This window comes from Opisthocomus hoazin, chromosome 7, assembly GCF_030867145.1.
Source record: "Opisthocomus hoazin isolate bOpiHoa1 chromosome 7, bOpiHoa1.hap1, whole genome shotgun sequence".
Taxonomy (NCBI): Eukaryota; Metazoa; Chordata; class Aves; order Opisthocomiformes; family Opisthocomidae; genus Opisthocomus; species Opisthocomus hoazin.
The window spans coordinates 22,819,843-22,833,802 of NC_134420.1; the positions used below are offsets into that span (position 1 = coordinate 22,819,843).

The following is a 13,960-nucleotide window of genomic DNA, read 5'->3' on the forward strand; positions in this document are numbered from 1 at the left end:
TTCGGCTATCTCTGAATCATCCTCAATTACTATATGTCTTTATAAAATAATTATAGGTTTTATCCAGGAACTGAGCCCGGCTCTGTATTTTTCATAAAACAGTTATGCAGGGTTGGTTAGCAAAAAAGATGATTTTACCCAACCAAGTTTTCAATTATTTAGCTTCGAATTTTTATTGTCTCATTCAATGTTTTGCTACCATGCAGCAGCTATATTCCCTTGGAACTGAAATGGACAAGATTTTGGCTGCTCTATCCATCTCTTTACACTTACTAATTTGTCTGTCAGAGTAAATCACACGCAGAATGAACTGAGGAGAGTTATTAGTTCAGATAAAGCTATTCAGACTTAAACCAATAAATAAATTATGATCTTGCCCTGGAACATCTCTGCTTGTGCAAAAGTCAGTCCGCTCTTTCTCTTTCCCTGTGCACGTGTAATGGGGAACTACTTTGTAGAAAAAAATCAATTTAAAATGCAAGATGCAAATGGACTGAATGAAAGTATGTGACATTAACTCTGCGTGACATGGTGATGGAGGTTGGGTGGTAGCTACATGGAATTATCATCCGATGATGCAAAAAAAATTTACAAGAGTTCAAGTTTATTCCTTGCCCCTCTGTACCTCCAGATACATCTTTGACAATGTCTTGGCCAATGACAGATGTGTTGTAATAAGGAGGGCAGTTGTGAAACCACTGAGACAGCCAACTGTCCAGGCAAGACAGCTCCTCACATATTAAGGCTGGCAGGTCTCTTCCTTCAGGTACCCAAAGACATTTGGGGTAGTAAACAATTTGTAAAGGAAAGGTTTTCTTCTCTCTGCACCTTCCATTTTTGCCACCATTAAGGACACCTTTTACTCATGGCAGAGATCAGGCTAAAGTATGAATCTTTTTCTGGAGAAACATGAGGAATCGAGGAGCCATATAGCTTCCATGTGCCTTTATATAAAGGCACAGGAGGGGATTGTTCTTCTTTCAAGATGAGTTAGCAAAGTTATAGATTATCAGAAGTGTGGTCAGTAAAATAGATTTTCAGCTCTGTAGAAGTTATATCTCCATTTTTGTTTTCTGTATTATTTTGATGCACATAACCTGCAATTTATATGCACTGCTGTGGAGGATTGCATGCATTAATCTTTTGACTGGAGGGATTTTCAGCATGTATGTCACTGAAATGAAGTATGGAAGGAATCTAAACCCTAGCTTGTCTCTAATTGAAGTTGTCACTTCCAACTGGATGTGTTCTGGAATAATCTCTGAACTCTAGTATTACCAGTGCTGGTAAACTACATAACAGTCAGCAGCCTGGCTGTTCTTTGGGTATATGAGTAAAACCACTGCATTCCCTTTGGTTTAATGAAATAAGCTTCATTCTTCCACTTCAGAGTGCACAGTGTATTGTAAATTAATGTAACTGACCCTCATTTAGGGCATAAAACGTTGGATTAGACCTCTGTGCTCTGTTTTCTTCTACTTCTCTGCTGAAGATTCTTATTATGAGGCAGTGAGAGAAATTCCTCATGCCCATGACGACTGACTGGTTAAGTGAGATACGTCCCTGTTTAGTACCTCAAGAATGAACACTCAGTAGGCACTTCAGTGACCTGTCCTTCTTAAAAACCGTACAGATTTTAAATTACTTAAACTATGATGGCTTACAAGTTCATCTTTGTGTAAACTGATTTAGATTTTTTTTCTGTGTTTGCTTTTTGTTTTTTTCAGCAGAGCTCCTCATCCAGATAATGACACTGCTAGGGCAGACAAATACATCTAGGGGCTGTCCTGCATCACACTTTGACTGCCTTGCGTGTTTACACTGTAAACATTGCACAAGGAAAGAGAGACCTAAGGGCAAAGTGACTTGTTCAAAATCAGGTTATCAGGCCCTGGACTGAGAATCTCCTTCAACTGAAATTCAATATCATGTGCTTTTGTTAAATTGCAGCTTCCCAGTTTGCTGCCTCTTTTGATGCTTTGCTTTGATGCCCAGAGTTCTCTTGTTCTTCAGGGGCTACAGGTGTTCATAACACTACCTTTGTTCGTGAATATTTTCTTTTAAATAAAGGGGTGATAGATTGCTTCAGGGATGCAGCTGATCATGAGATAGGAAGCTCGAGCATCTCTGGAAATAAATTTGTGATGCTGAAAACCTGACATTTTTCAAGATAAATATAGTTAATAAATTCTGCTACTTGAGACTGCAACTGGGACAGAGGCGCATCTCCCTTTGTAGCTACTTAGAATTCATTTCATGTCAGTGGGGAATGAAAATAGTTTATGTGCAGTGACACAAATCATTGATTGGTAGGTGTTAAAAGAGCCCAGAGTCTCCATTTAATGTTTTGTCGATGTGTCCCTGTGTCATGTAAGCAGGCAGGACTACTCACGTTACTTGATATTTTTTACAACTGCTGTACTGAAGGAGAAAAGTAGACTTATCTCAGGGTAGGAGCAATATGCACAGAGGCAGCCTCTGGTTTACTGCCACCCTAAAGTCTCTCCGGTGGACAGCAAAGTTTTGTTAAGCAGGATGCCAATATGAAAACCTAAAAATTTTCAAGTATTCTTTTCTGATTTACAGTTAAGCCAAAGGTTTCATTTTAAAGGAAATTATTGTCACTGATTCTTCCAAATATTTGAATCAATGAACAATTTTCTCTAAATATTCAGAGCTAGACTTAATTGCAAATAATTACAAATTGTACCAAGGAAAGCTGGCTCTTATTGACATTAGGAGAGCATGGTATAATACATCTTGAGGCTGGCTAGTATAATTTTATTTTCCTCCTCTCAGAATCCCTACCTTGATCATATTAGGCTGACCATAGAATAAATGTGCATAAATACTTCCACCAATTCCAGTGGACTTCTGGAAATGTCTATTTATTGCCAATTATTTCCTTCCAGAACACAATTTGCATCTGAGCCACAGACTGAGCTACAATATCTTATCTCAAGGTAATAATACATTTAGGTCTGTTGAAGTGTCTGTGTACAAAGTCAGCAGCAAAAGGAAAAACAAGAACTCTTCAACTAGTATTTGACAGCTAGGGCAAACAGCAGGGAAACACATAATCTCCAAGAACAGCATTCCGTGGGGCTGGGTACTTTCAGTAGAAGTTTGCAACACAATACATTTCTCCAGCGACCAATTTGTTTTTAAAAGACAATTTGAAGTCAAATCTGTTATTCAGAAAAATATGCAGTATGTTTCCTTTCAAGGGTTGCTCATTTACTGTGTGGCTGGCATGTTTTGTGCAACAAAATTCATTGCCATCAAGCAGTAAGATGTTGGCAAATGGAAAAAAAGTATCAATACCTGCCATCTGCTTCTGTACCACTTCAGGTGCTGCATACCTTTGCGTATTTCATCTGTGACTCATTTCTAATTGACTGACTTACTTGAATATCCTCTTACAATATGTGGCATTTTTGAGGCTTTTCATCATTGTAGGGTTGTTTGTTTCCCAGCCTGCTGATATATGGACCTTTTGTGTGCAGTTTCTCTGGCTGTATTTAGTCTATTAACCCCAATTCTGTCTTCTAGACCTGAGTCTTCTACACCTCAGTCTCCTGTTGTCGGGGTTTATTTTTTCACATATTTTTTCCTCTCTGTCTTGCTCTCTCCTTTTCCACATGAATTTGCCTCTTACCCCTTAGTGAACTTTTTCAATGTTTTCTGGATTGGCTGTGCTTCTTCTGTTTCTCCTTGACTTAATTTCCTTCACTGAGTCTTGGTCTTGCTTTGACGTTTCTATACAAAGGAAGGGTCTTATTGTTAACTGGGTCTGCTTGAGATTTAAATTGGAAAACATGCCGAAAGGCACAGAAAGGAATTTCTCCTGGTCTCTGAGTCAGTGTGTCTCAACACATCTCTTTGATACTACAGTACAATGCAGCACTGGTTGTAAATGGGCTGTTGCATTACCACCTTCCCAACGTAAGGGAAGGCAGTGCAGACAGGGATCAATAAATTGCACATGTCAGAGTGAGGAAACTGCTCAGTAGTTCCTGAGGAAAAGGCAGTGCTTTTTGCAGAGTGAATTCGCAAAGGCATTGTTACGATTAAGGCTCCATGAGAGGAAGCAGAGTCGCACAGCAGGTATAGCAGCAAAAAGTCTGTGCCAAATATCCAGCATGAACAATATGGCTACCAGAGGTACAACATGTGTGTATATTATACGTATATAGAACATATCTAAACATACCAGTATTCTCTGGGAAAAGGGCCATCAGTGGTTTTGGAACAGACTTTTACTAAATGCAGAAAATGTGGCTAGTTTTTTTTTTTAATCTCTACTCTCATTTTGTAATACTCTCTCACCCCCCAGCTCTTTACTACTTCTTCCTTGTCTCAGGTTTCCTTCTTGTTTATCTTCCAGTCAAAGTGTGCTGACCCTCAGAGATTAACTGTGCTGTCCAGTGGGGCAATACTGCAGAGACGGCAAAACTGGCAGGTGGGGCAATACTGCAGAGACAGTAAAAATCCCTTCCCGAAGACCTGGACCTTGATCTTTCCTGAAGAATCTTAATAGAGTCTTTAAATTCAGGAAAAGAGACAGCTGTGAAAGGAAGAAAGGTAAACTGAGACACTGCCACATCATTCATGCAGGAATGGGCACGCTGGGTAGTACCTTCACTGAAGGAATGCTGTGTTGATCTCACAGTTATCTTCTGATTTAGTCATAAATAATACACTTTGTGTGAATCTGGAATTATCCTTTCTCCGGTCAGTCTGGCTTTATAGCTTGCTGATCCTGAAAGGGGGGGTTGAAGGACATGGTTAAAATTGTATTACCTATGTTATTTATGATCCAGACCTGAATAACTGCATTTGGCACGCGAATGAATTAGGCACATAAAGCCAGCTGACCATGCAGCTGGAAGGACAGAGGGGAAAATGTGCTATCAGTGCAAGGAAGGTGCAGCAGGATTTGGCTTCGAAGAAGAGTATGGAACTGTCATTGATAAGGTGGTGTGAAGAAATCCCAAGGAGTCAAAGTAGCAACTCCCGAGTTGGGTATTCGAGAGAACATCCAGATATACTCACCTACAGTAATTTAGCAGAAAGTAGATGTTGGCTGAAAAGGGTCTGAGATGCCAAAAAAGAAGATTGGTTTATGCAAAGCAAAGTGAAGGAAAAGAAGATAGATTTCATACAGTCATCTCCCTGTATGAAAATCTGCACAGCCTCAGAGAATTTTGTATCCATGTAATTTTTATACAATATTTACCACAGAGATGTAAACTACTTTATTTTCCTTTGTTTTTAATTCTTATCCCCAAATTACATAAGAAATGTTGCTTTAACTTCTCTTCTGCCATGCAAGAAAAGTGTCTTTGCAGAATTTAATTTTTTAAAGTGGTAGTCTTATTTTAATGCATCCTTTGTGTTTTCTTTATACTGCTCTTTAAAGGTAGGAGTATATTTTTTGCTTAGAAATTAATTAGTGCTTAAATAGTTGTCATTTTATATCTAGAAGGGAAATTTTAAAAGTTTCTCTTCCTGCCTGGCTTCCAGGAAATCTATTTTGCAAACTATAGTTCCTACAACTTTTTTTACAGAAAAATAACAAACAAAACTGCTTTGATTTGTAGTTGCTGGCAAGGTGACTCTGCTCAAACCACTGACGAAGTTAATGAGAATGTGCTCACGGTCTGCCAGATGCAGCTGATACAGTTCTCACAGAAGAACTGTTAATAATTCAGCGTTGAGTTCTCCCCCTATGAACGAAAAGTGTTGTGCTGAGGGCTGCAGCATCTGCCCTGATGCAGGTGCCCTCCCCTCCGAGGCGGTGGGACCTCGCCTGTCTCCTGCCAGACCCTTCAGCTGCTGCCTTTCAGAGGGGCTGGCAAACTGCAGGCAGACAGGACCATCTGGAGTGCCTGCGGGGCTCTGCAGGTGAGCGCAGGAGGGCCCTGCCAAGGGCCAGCGTGAAGAGCTGCTGGGAAGGTGTGCTGGAGGTGGGTGCTGGGCTGCACGATGAGCCCACAGGGACCCCCCGGCTGCAGGCAGGGAGTGCCCGGGTGCCCACATGAGGAGCTACCTCTTCACCAGTCAAAAAGAAACTGCCCTGGCATTCTCCAGTGGAAGCTGGGAGCTGCCCAGCAAGTACCTGTCAAACTGACAGCCAAATCACTGAGAACCTGGTAAACACTGAACCAAAACATTTCATAAGAATAGGCTAAAACACAACAAAAAAGGTCTCCCTAGGCTGGACCAGGTTGTTGAACACAGTGCCTTACATTTAGCTTCTGTTGAACTATCTGGCCACAGGTTCAGTCATCTGTTGAGGTACAGTGAAAAAATGGTGAGGTGAAATCAGTAACATCAGCAGCTCTTGCAAACAGAAATTCTCAGCCACCTGTTTAAGTTAATTTAGTGTATCTGTATATTCAAAATTATTACTGGTCACACTAGATTGTAATTCGGGGAAACACTGAGTAAGCAATGCACTCCCAGCCTGTCCTTGTACTGGCAAATACGGACGACTCGGGTAGTGCTTGGCACACGATACCCAGAATATAATTTGTATGCAGTGCGGATGGATGTTTCAGTGAAGATCCAACTGATCAATTCCTAGCTTATTCAGAGACTTTCTATATAGCTGTAGGCAAACTAAATAATCCAGCTTTTGCCTCAGTTTATCATCTCTAATGTGAATGCAGCATTTTATTGCATTACAAAGAAGATGTAAAGCAGTCATATTACAAATAGTGTCATATATTAGCCAGAAGCGCAGATGATTGCTGTAAGTCAAGCTAATAAGTTGCATAAATTCTGAACGAAATTCAAGTGTTTCCATTGCAAGCTCAAATATATTTAACCCATTCTATTGGAAAGAGAGCAGAAAAACAATAATTTAAATAACTATTCCTGCCCCTTCTGAAAAGTTTTACTAGCTCGACCATTTTAAAGCAAGTGAAAATAATAACTTGGTACTACTTAATCTTAAATATTATCTGAAGACTTTGAAGACTGTAGAATGTTTTCTAGTTATAAAAATGCTCAGCTATTCTAAAGCTAGTTTGCTACTTTTCTAGCTGCTTTGACTCTAGACAAAACCATTCAAATCTTACTTTTCTTGCACATTGAACTCAGTCTCATTTTAATTTGATTGCAACTCTGTGCTAAACTGTAATGGAATGTTAATTCTTTCAAAACCTGTGGCTTTTTTTTTAATAAACTGACTTCTTTGAGTAATCATGATTGATGGAAGAAGAAATCTAGAGGGTATAAAATGAGAAGATCATTATCATTATGTTCTCCAAATGAACATCTATGGCAAAGGAATTCTGGTTCTGCTTACAAGTTCTGCTGGGAACATTTCAATTTTATTGCTCGCTGTCAGGTGAAGTTAACAGCTTTTAAGGGCAGGTAAGTCACGTCTGAGTTTGAAACATCCATAAATTGGAAACACCTCTGAGATTAGACAGGGTTTTGTTTGTTTTTTTATTTAGCTCTCCAATAGCTAAGCACGAACATTTAAAAATATATCCTCAGCTGGGGCAGACAGCTTTAGATCTGTAATTTCAATGGCACTGTTTTATTTACATTAACTGGAAGCAATGTCTATGCATGCTTTTACAGTACAGTTATGAAGGAGGTGCTTAGCTTCAGATTAATCCTGAAGTTTTACAGTATTAAGTACAGTTGCCTACTCACCATGCTGCAAAGGAAAGACTACTTAATACCAAGAAACAGTATGGGGCTTATCCTTTCAGCAGTCTAAGGCATGCTACTGTTTGCTAACAGATTATGCGAATTTCAGCGTGGCTCCCCTAGTCTGACCTGGAAAAGCCTGCTTTTGTCCTGAAGGGACACCTCAGGGTCCTCTGGACTTGCCATGAGGACAAAGGGAGATATAATAAGTTCCCCTCTTGCTGGCTGAGTGCAAAGTGATGCCTCTTAGCTCAGAGGAACAAAATGAGTAACGGGTACAAATTGAAATCAAGGAAATTCCATTTAGACATAAGACAACACCTTCTGACTGTCAGGCTGCTCAAACAGCAGCAAGGGCTGCCCAGAGAAGTTGCAGAGTCTCCATTCTTGTAGATAATCATAACTTGCCTGAACACAGCTCTGAGAAACCTGCTGTAGTTGGTGTGGCTCTGGGCAGAGAGGCTGGACAAGATGATCTCCAGAGATGCTTTCCATTGCCATCCATCCTGTGATTCCATGAAAAAAAAGAACAGGAGTCAGAACTGAAAACTACCCTCGATTTTTAGAAGATAAAAACAAACAAAGTGTCACAGTTTTCACAGGCAGTAAACTGGCATTTGGCTTGCTATGAATTTAGACCTGTCTTACAGGAGAGAGACATGTACTTTGGTAGGGGGACTCTTTTTGAAAGTATGTATTTTTTGATTTGGTATTCTAACTGCCTTGAGTGACATGTAAATAGTGTGAATGGTTCAGAAAAGTTCAAAAAGCATCAGTGCAAGATATGAGAGCAAAATTACTGTGCAAAATCTGGTTTAATAATAACCTTCAAAGGGAAAGGAAACCTTTAAAAGCAAAACCTATGTGAAATAGTATGCTGAAATGGGAGAAGAGTATCCAATTTTGTATTTAAACACTATTATAGGAAAATTCATCCTTCCTGAACAATCATTTTAGGTACCAGGATGTAGGAATAATGTTAGAGGACAGTTAAAAGGGGAGTCTGAAGGGAATGTATAGCAGAATCCACTTCTACAAGTCCCACCGGATTTAGATGAGTGTTCAATGGGACAGCAATTCCAAAGATGACAGGAGCTCTAATTATGATTATACTAGTTTCTTACTCAAGTTTCAGTGGCTTCAGGTACAGCAGTCACATAGGTTAGTCTGTCTCTGTGCAAGAGACTTTGTTTTCACCTGAGTAACAGGATTTATTACTCACAGCGGAGAGTCAGAGCATTGGATAAATCCAGTGAAAGATTTTGGGAGAGATGCTCAGTGTTGTTACAGGATCTGCTATCAGACTGAACGAAAAACTTCTTTAGCAGGTGTTGAAAGCTGGCCACCAGTGGCAAACACCAGGACAGTGGTATACTAGGTTTGATTTCTAGTGCTGGCAAACTGAGCTTAACAACTTTAACTCCTCAAAAGTGAACGTTTTCTCACACTTCTTTTATAGGAGTATGTAGATGTAGGCATCAGCTTGATATTAACCGTAAAAACCTGGTATTAGACAGGATCTCAGCGGAGGTAGGCAAGTTCAAACTGAAGTGACTAAAGTGAAAAATCACTCTGGGTGGCGAGGGAACTCTATTCTGTTATTGCAGAATAGATTTTATTTCAGCATGTTAGCGACTGGTATTTATGCTTCACAGCCTCACAATAAAGAAACAGAAATGTACTTATCGGAATGAGAATAGACAAAATACAGAAAGGAAAAGTGAGCTTTCCTGGAGAGATGGAGAAGATCAACCATGTAAAGGCTGCAATAAATCTTTTATATACCAATTTGTCTCCTTTCCAGAGTTTCATCTTCAAATTGTTCACATTTACCACAAAATTTTATTGTTATACTTGAAATTGAGACATCAAAAATAAGGCCTTTTTTTCTTACTAGAGAAACAAGATTTAACCAGGGTTTCTTTCTGTTCAAGGCACATGGACAGTGAACTTGGCATAAGCCTGATCCAAAGTCCACAACAATGAGCAGAATTATCTCTGTTGTGTTTTTGGTATAACTGAAGTGTTTGTGGCTAAAATTACGATTCCGGGCTTCAATTTTATTTGCTTTCTGTGAGCATTTTCATCTTTTTTTGATTTGTGAAAGTTTTAATGCCCTTGCTATCATCCCTGGAGTTTATTCTGCATTTGTTTCAACACATGCCAGAACTCACTGTTTGGGAAGAAATACACTGAATTTGCTGAATTTCAGCTCATTACACAAAGCCTCCGCTTTTGCATCTGGTCCTGCAGATCCTGGTTAGTTGCACAGTTTGATTTTCAAACAAACAAACAAACAAAATATCCTAGATACACTCACAACTGATGTGAGCTTTATACAGAAAAGTTCACGAACTTTGTTAGGAACTCTAGCTTTGTAATGAATGCAGATAAGATTTATGTGGCGTGGTTTTACTTCAAATATGATAGCTTGATTTTAGATACATTGGAATGGAAAAATCTAAACACAACCACTTCTGTAGTTATGCCAGCACAAACACATCCCTGTTCCTTGTCATTTGCAGCTTAAAATTAGAAATGTTCAAGCCAATAAAGGAAAACCCAGAATTCTTACACGTTTATGCCGTCTGTCCTGTTTGTGTTATTATAAAATTTAAAATGCCAGATAGAAGTGTTTTCTGCACTATGCTTGAGCTGATGCCAAGGCAACAAACGGTCAGCTTTTGTCCTTTAAAAAGACCTGAAAAATAAAGATCGAATTAGTCTCTCAGATGTCTTATGAATGAGTTAGGAACTGTGAATTACACCACAGCATAAAACGAGGATGGGCCCACAAATAAGACAATCTATGGTTCATTAATTTACCTTTCCTTTTTCTAAAACCAACGTTCTTTCAGGTCAGCTAGAAAGGCCAGTGAGACAGCAATTTAATTCAATACATATCCCAAGCCTACTATAGCTCCTATGAGGTATAGGAAATGTTCTAGGCCACAAAACATGCAGACCTTTCTGTCTGTAGCACACGAGCTCTGAAGAGTGCTGTGCTCACTAGTGCAGAAGAAACAGTGGCTCTAGAAAGAGGAACAACAGGAATGTAGATAGATAAATACCTCCCTATAAAAGATACCATGTGCACTCTTTCAAACCGGTATATACAATTACTATTTGATTTCTTTTTACATGGGCTAAATTATAAGAACTTAATTCCCCCATCATGGCAAAATCAGATTTTTAAAAGTTATTATTCTGGACATTTAGGAAAGAGCTTACAGCAGTTTCTTATTTTACTGCTTGCTTAGGTTCTCCTGACTCCCTTTCAACAGAGTCCTCCTGCTTTGATGTCTTGCTCTCTATCGAGATTGCCAGAAGGCTTTCAGTTGCAAATGCAAATGTTTTCAACTGTTAGATACACTTGTGCTGTATTATTCATCATCTCCATCAAAAAAAATGTATTAGTAGGACACTCATTTTACATAGAGGACAAAATGGGAATAATTGGAAAGGCGGCACACTGTACACAGAGGAAGATGGTACTCAGTGAGACACGTTTGGTGGTGGAGGAGCTAGGTTTGCGTCTACGTTGCTGCTTTCCATCCATTTCATACATCCATTGTTAAACCTTTAAAGCACTATCTTTGTAACAGACTATCTTGCCCATCAGGCTGGTATCTGAAACTAATTAGGCATGGCTTTTGAGAATTACAATTCTCTTCATAGATAGCACCTAGAAATCATAATTGCATGTAAGGGTTATTTGCTAAATGCTGGTATTTTTTCCCATTTTTTGTTGTAGTAGTACTTGGGGAAACTGGCACCTGCAAAAGCCAGGTCTTCCCTGAGCTGCTGAAAATCATTAGAAATGTCAGTGAGTGGATCTGTACCTGAAGGGCAATCTTGAGGCTTGTTACACAGCAAAATGAACACCTTAGTCATCCTTGCGGCAAGGATTTCTCTTTAACTCCTGCCCTGTCATTCAGAATTAGCCCTGTGCACCATGTAGACAAAGCAGAGTGACACCCGTAGGAGACTGGTGAGTCGGGACCTGGCTGAGTTACAGATGCGTAGTAACCCTGCTCTTAGTGCTGCCCGCTGCAGAGGGCTGGTGTTCACCTTTCTGCTCAGCTCACCTGCTTCAGGAACGGGGCCAGAGCATAGCCAGCGAGGAAGAATCGGAGCTGGAGAGTAAGGCAGTACAAAAGCAAGTGACCCAAGATGGGAAAGGGATGAGGGAGAATTGGGATGGGGGAGAATCGGGGTGGGGAAGGATGAGGAAGAGGGTTGGGGGCATAAGTAAAGGTACAGAAGCAAAGTATCAGAGAATTGTTTTTCTCTTCTCCCCATACAATTTTCCCGATCTTTCTCCTCCTCTGTCAGCTGTCCCTAGATGGGCATTGCGCTCTGTACACACCCATCTTCCAGGACATCCTGCTGGTCTCCCATTTTGAACATCTAGTAACCCTGTATGCTTTGTATTTGTTAACACAAACATGGTCTTGGGCTGTTTAAATGACAGTAAAGCACTTCCACATTTCGTACCGCTAAAAGGTTCAGAGGGATCTTTTTGATGTGTGTGCATTAGCTCATCTACCAGACTTCACGCTTACAGCTTTTTGAAAATAGACATTCTAATCATCAGTCTTGAGAGCTTTTGACTCTGCAGACATGAAACTCTTCTAGTTTTCGTCTTTCCTTTCTTCTTTTCTACAGCAGCCTCAGTAAATGGGCATGTTTAAAAAGCATGCAGCTTCTTACTGGGAGACAGGCTCTCCTGCAGCCGCCCGCTCAGCTAATAACGCTGCCAGGTGGTGGTGAAGCCCGTAGTTCCACAGCTCCAGATGGTGCCCCTCTGGAACTGAGGTCTGTGAAGTCCAGTGCTGGATGCTGGTCAAAAGAGCAGCAAACTGTCTTACCCACATGGATGTGAGATAATTCTTCCTTAAAGGCAGATCTCATTTTGACTTCTGGAAAACGTTTAAATGTTGGTTTCTGGCTTTAAAACAAAATGGTCTTTCACAAGTTTATGACAGTGAAGGATACGTTAACATTTCTGTTACCTGTTAAGTGTGACATCTTCTGTTGACTCTTGCTGGCTTCCTGGCCCCATCCACGTTCTTTGGTAATGAACTCTACCGTACAGTTACGTTGCGTGAAAAAGTATCTCACTCAATCTGTTTTTAATTTGCTAGATTATATTATTGTCTCCTTGTTTATGCTAAAAACCAGGAGAACAAAAGTTATTTTCCTACTGTTCTGCTCTACTATTTCCAGACACTTACTTACAAACTCCCTGTCTCTGTTTTCTTAGGTGAACGCTATTTTTTCAGTCTCTGCTCAGATCTGCACCTTTCCAAAGCCTTTATCACTCATCCTTCCTTCAATTCTGCACTGCCTTGCAACGGGATAACCTATACCGTACCCCTCTTCCACAGGAGTTCACACCATCAAGCAGGAGGCCAACACTGCAGTCTGGGGATGGCTCAGCAGGTCAGAGTGTCACGTCTTTGTCACTCAGGTGCCACTCTCCTTCGCAGCCTCTCCAAGGTGCAGTGGGTGCCACACTTCACTCTGATGGTTTCTTCCACAGTGCCTGTTCTGTGCGAAAAGGTGACTTCAGCTAACTTTTAACAGTCTTTTCTTTAAAACTCCTCTTCATACACAGCACAACTGTTACCTACAAAGTTCCTGAGATACTAGGGGCCAGACTGCCATTGTTCAAAGCGAACAGACGGAGACTGTAGTTTTCATTAATCTCTTCCACTGATTTCTTCTTTCTTCAGATCACGTTTTTTTCCACGAAGCCAGGAACTGTTTCTGACCAAGAGGGGGAGGGATTTACACGGTCAGTAGTGTGAACAGGCTTCACTCTGCTGTGGCTGCGACCTGCTCTTGCCAGGATGAGCGGTCGGTGCCCTGTAGCACGCTTGGGTAGCAAAAGCCGGGCTCCTCAGGGAGCCGTGGCCGCGCGCTGCTCCCAGCCAGCCTCAGCCTCCCGCCATGGTTTCCCTGGGAGAGCTGCTGGTGCTCCCGGCCGGACCAGGGCCAGCCGAGGTGGGCTGCAGCCACCATGTCCCAGCGGCCCGCACCACCGCCAGCCGCCAGTCCTTTCACTATCCGACCCCAGGCCGCGGCTCCTCAGCCATTTTGGGTCGAGCTGCTGAGATCTGTCGATGTGGCCGGCAGGGCCGGACCGAGATGAGCCTCAGCTCAGGCTGCGCTCCCCTCGCACCTCTCCCCCGCCCCAGCCGGCTGCGAGCGCAGCCCGGCCGCAACTCGCCTCAGGGCTCGGCCGCCGCCGGCCGCGGGGGCGATGCGATCCGAGCCGAGCCGGGCC

General features: G+C 41.4%; 1 protein-coding gene and 1 long non-coding RNA gene across 6 annotated transcripts in view; one reads left to right on the forward strand and one right to left on the reverse strand.

Moving 5' to 3' along the window:
• Nucleotides 1–13,960, forward strand: part of TUB (TUB bipartite transcription factor) — a 172,042-nt gene that overhangs the window by 67,853 nt on the left and 90,229 nt on the right. The gene's annotated exons all lie outside the window — the stretch shown is intronic.
• LOC142361953 (uncharacterized) lies at nucleotides 6,746–13,941 on the reverse strand. Its single transcript, XR_012764547.1, has 3 exons — nucleotides 12,684–13,941; nucleotides 10,244–10,369; nucleotides 6,746–8,174 (listed from the first exon to the last, which is right to left on the reverse strand). It is a non-coding gene; the product is annotated as an uncharacterized LOC142361953 (long non-coding RNA).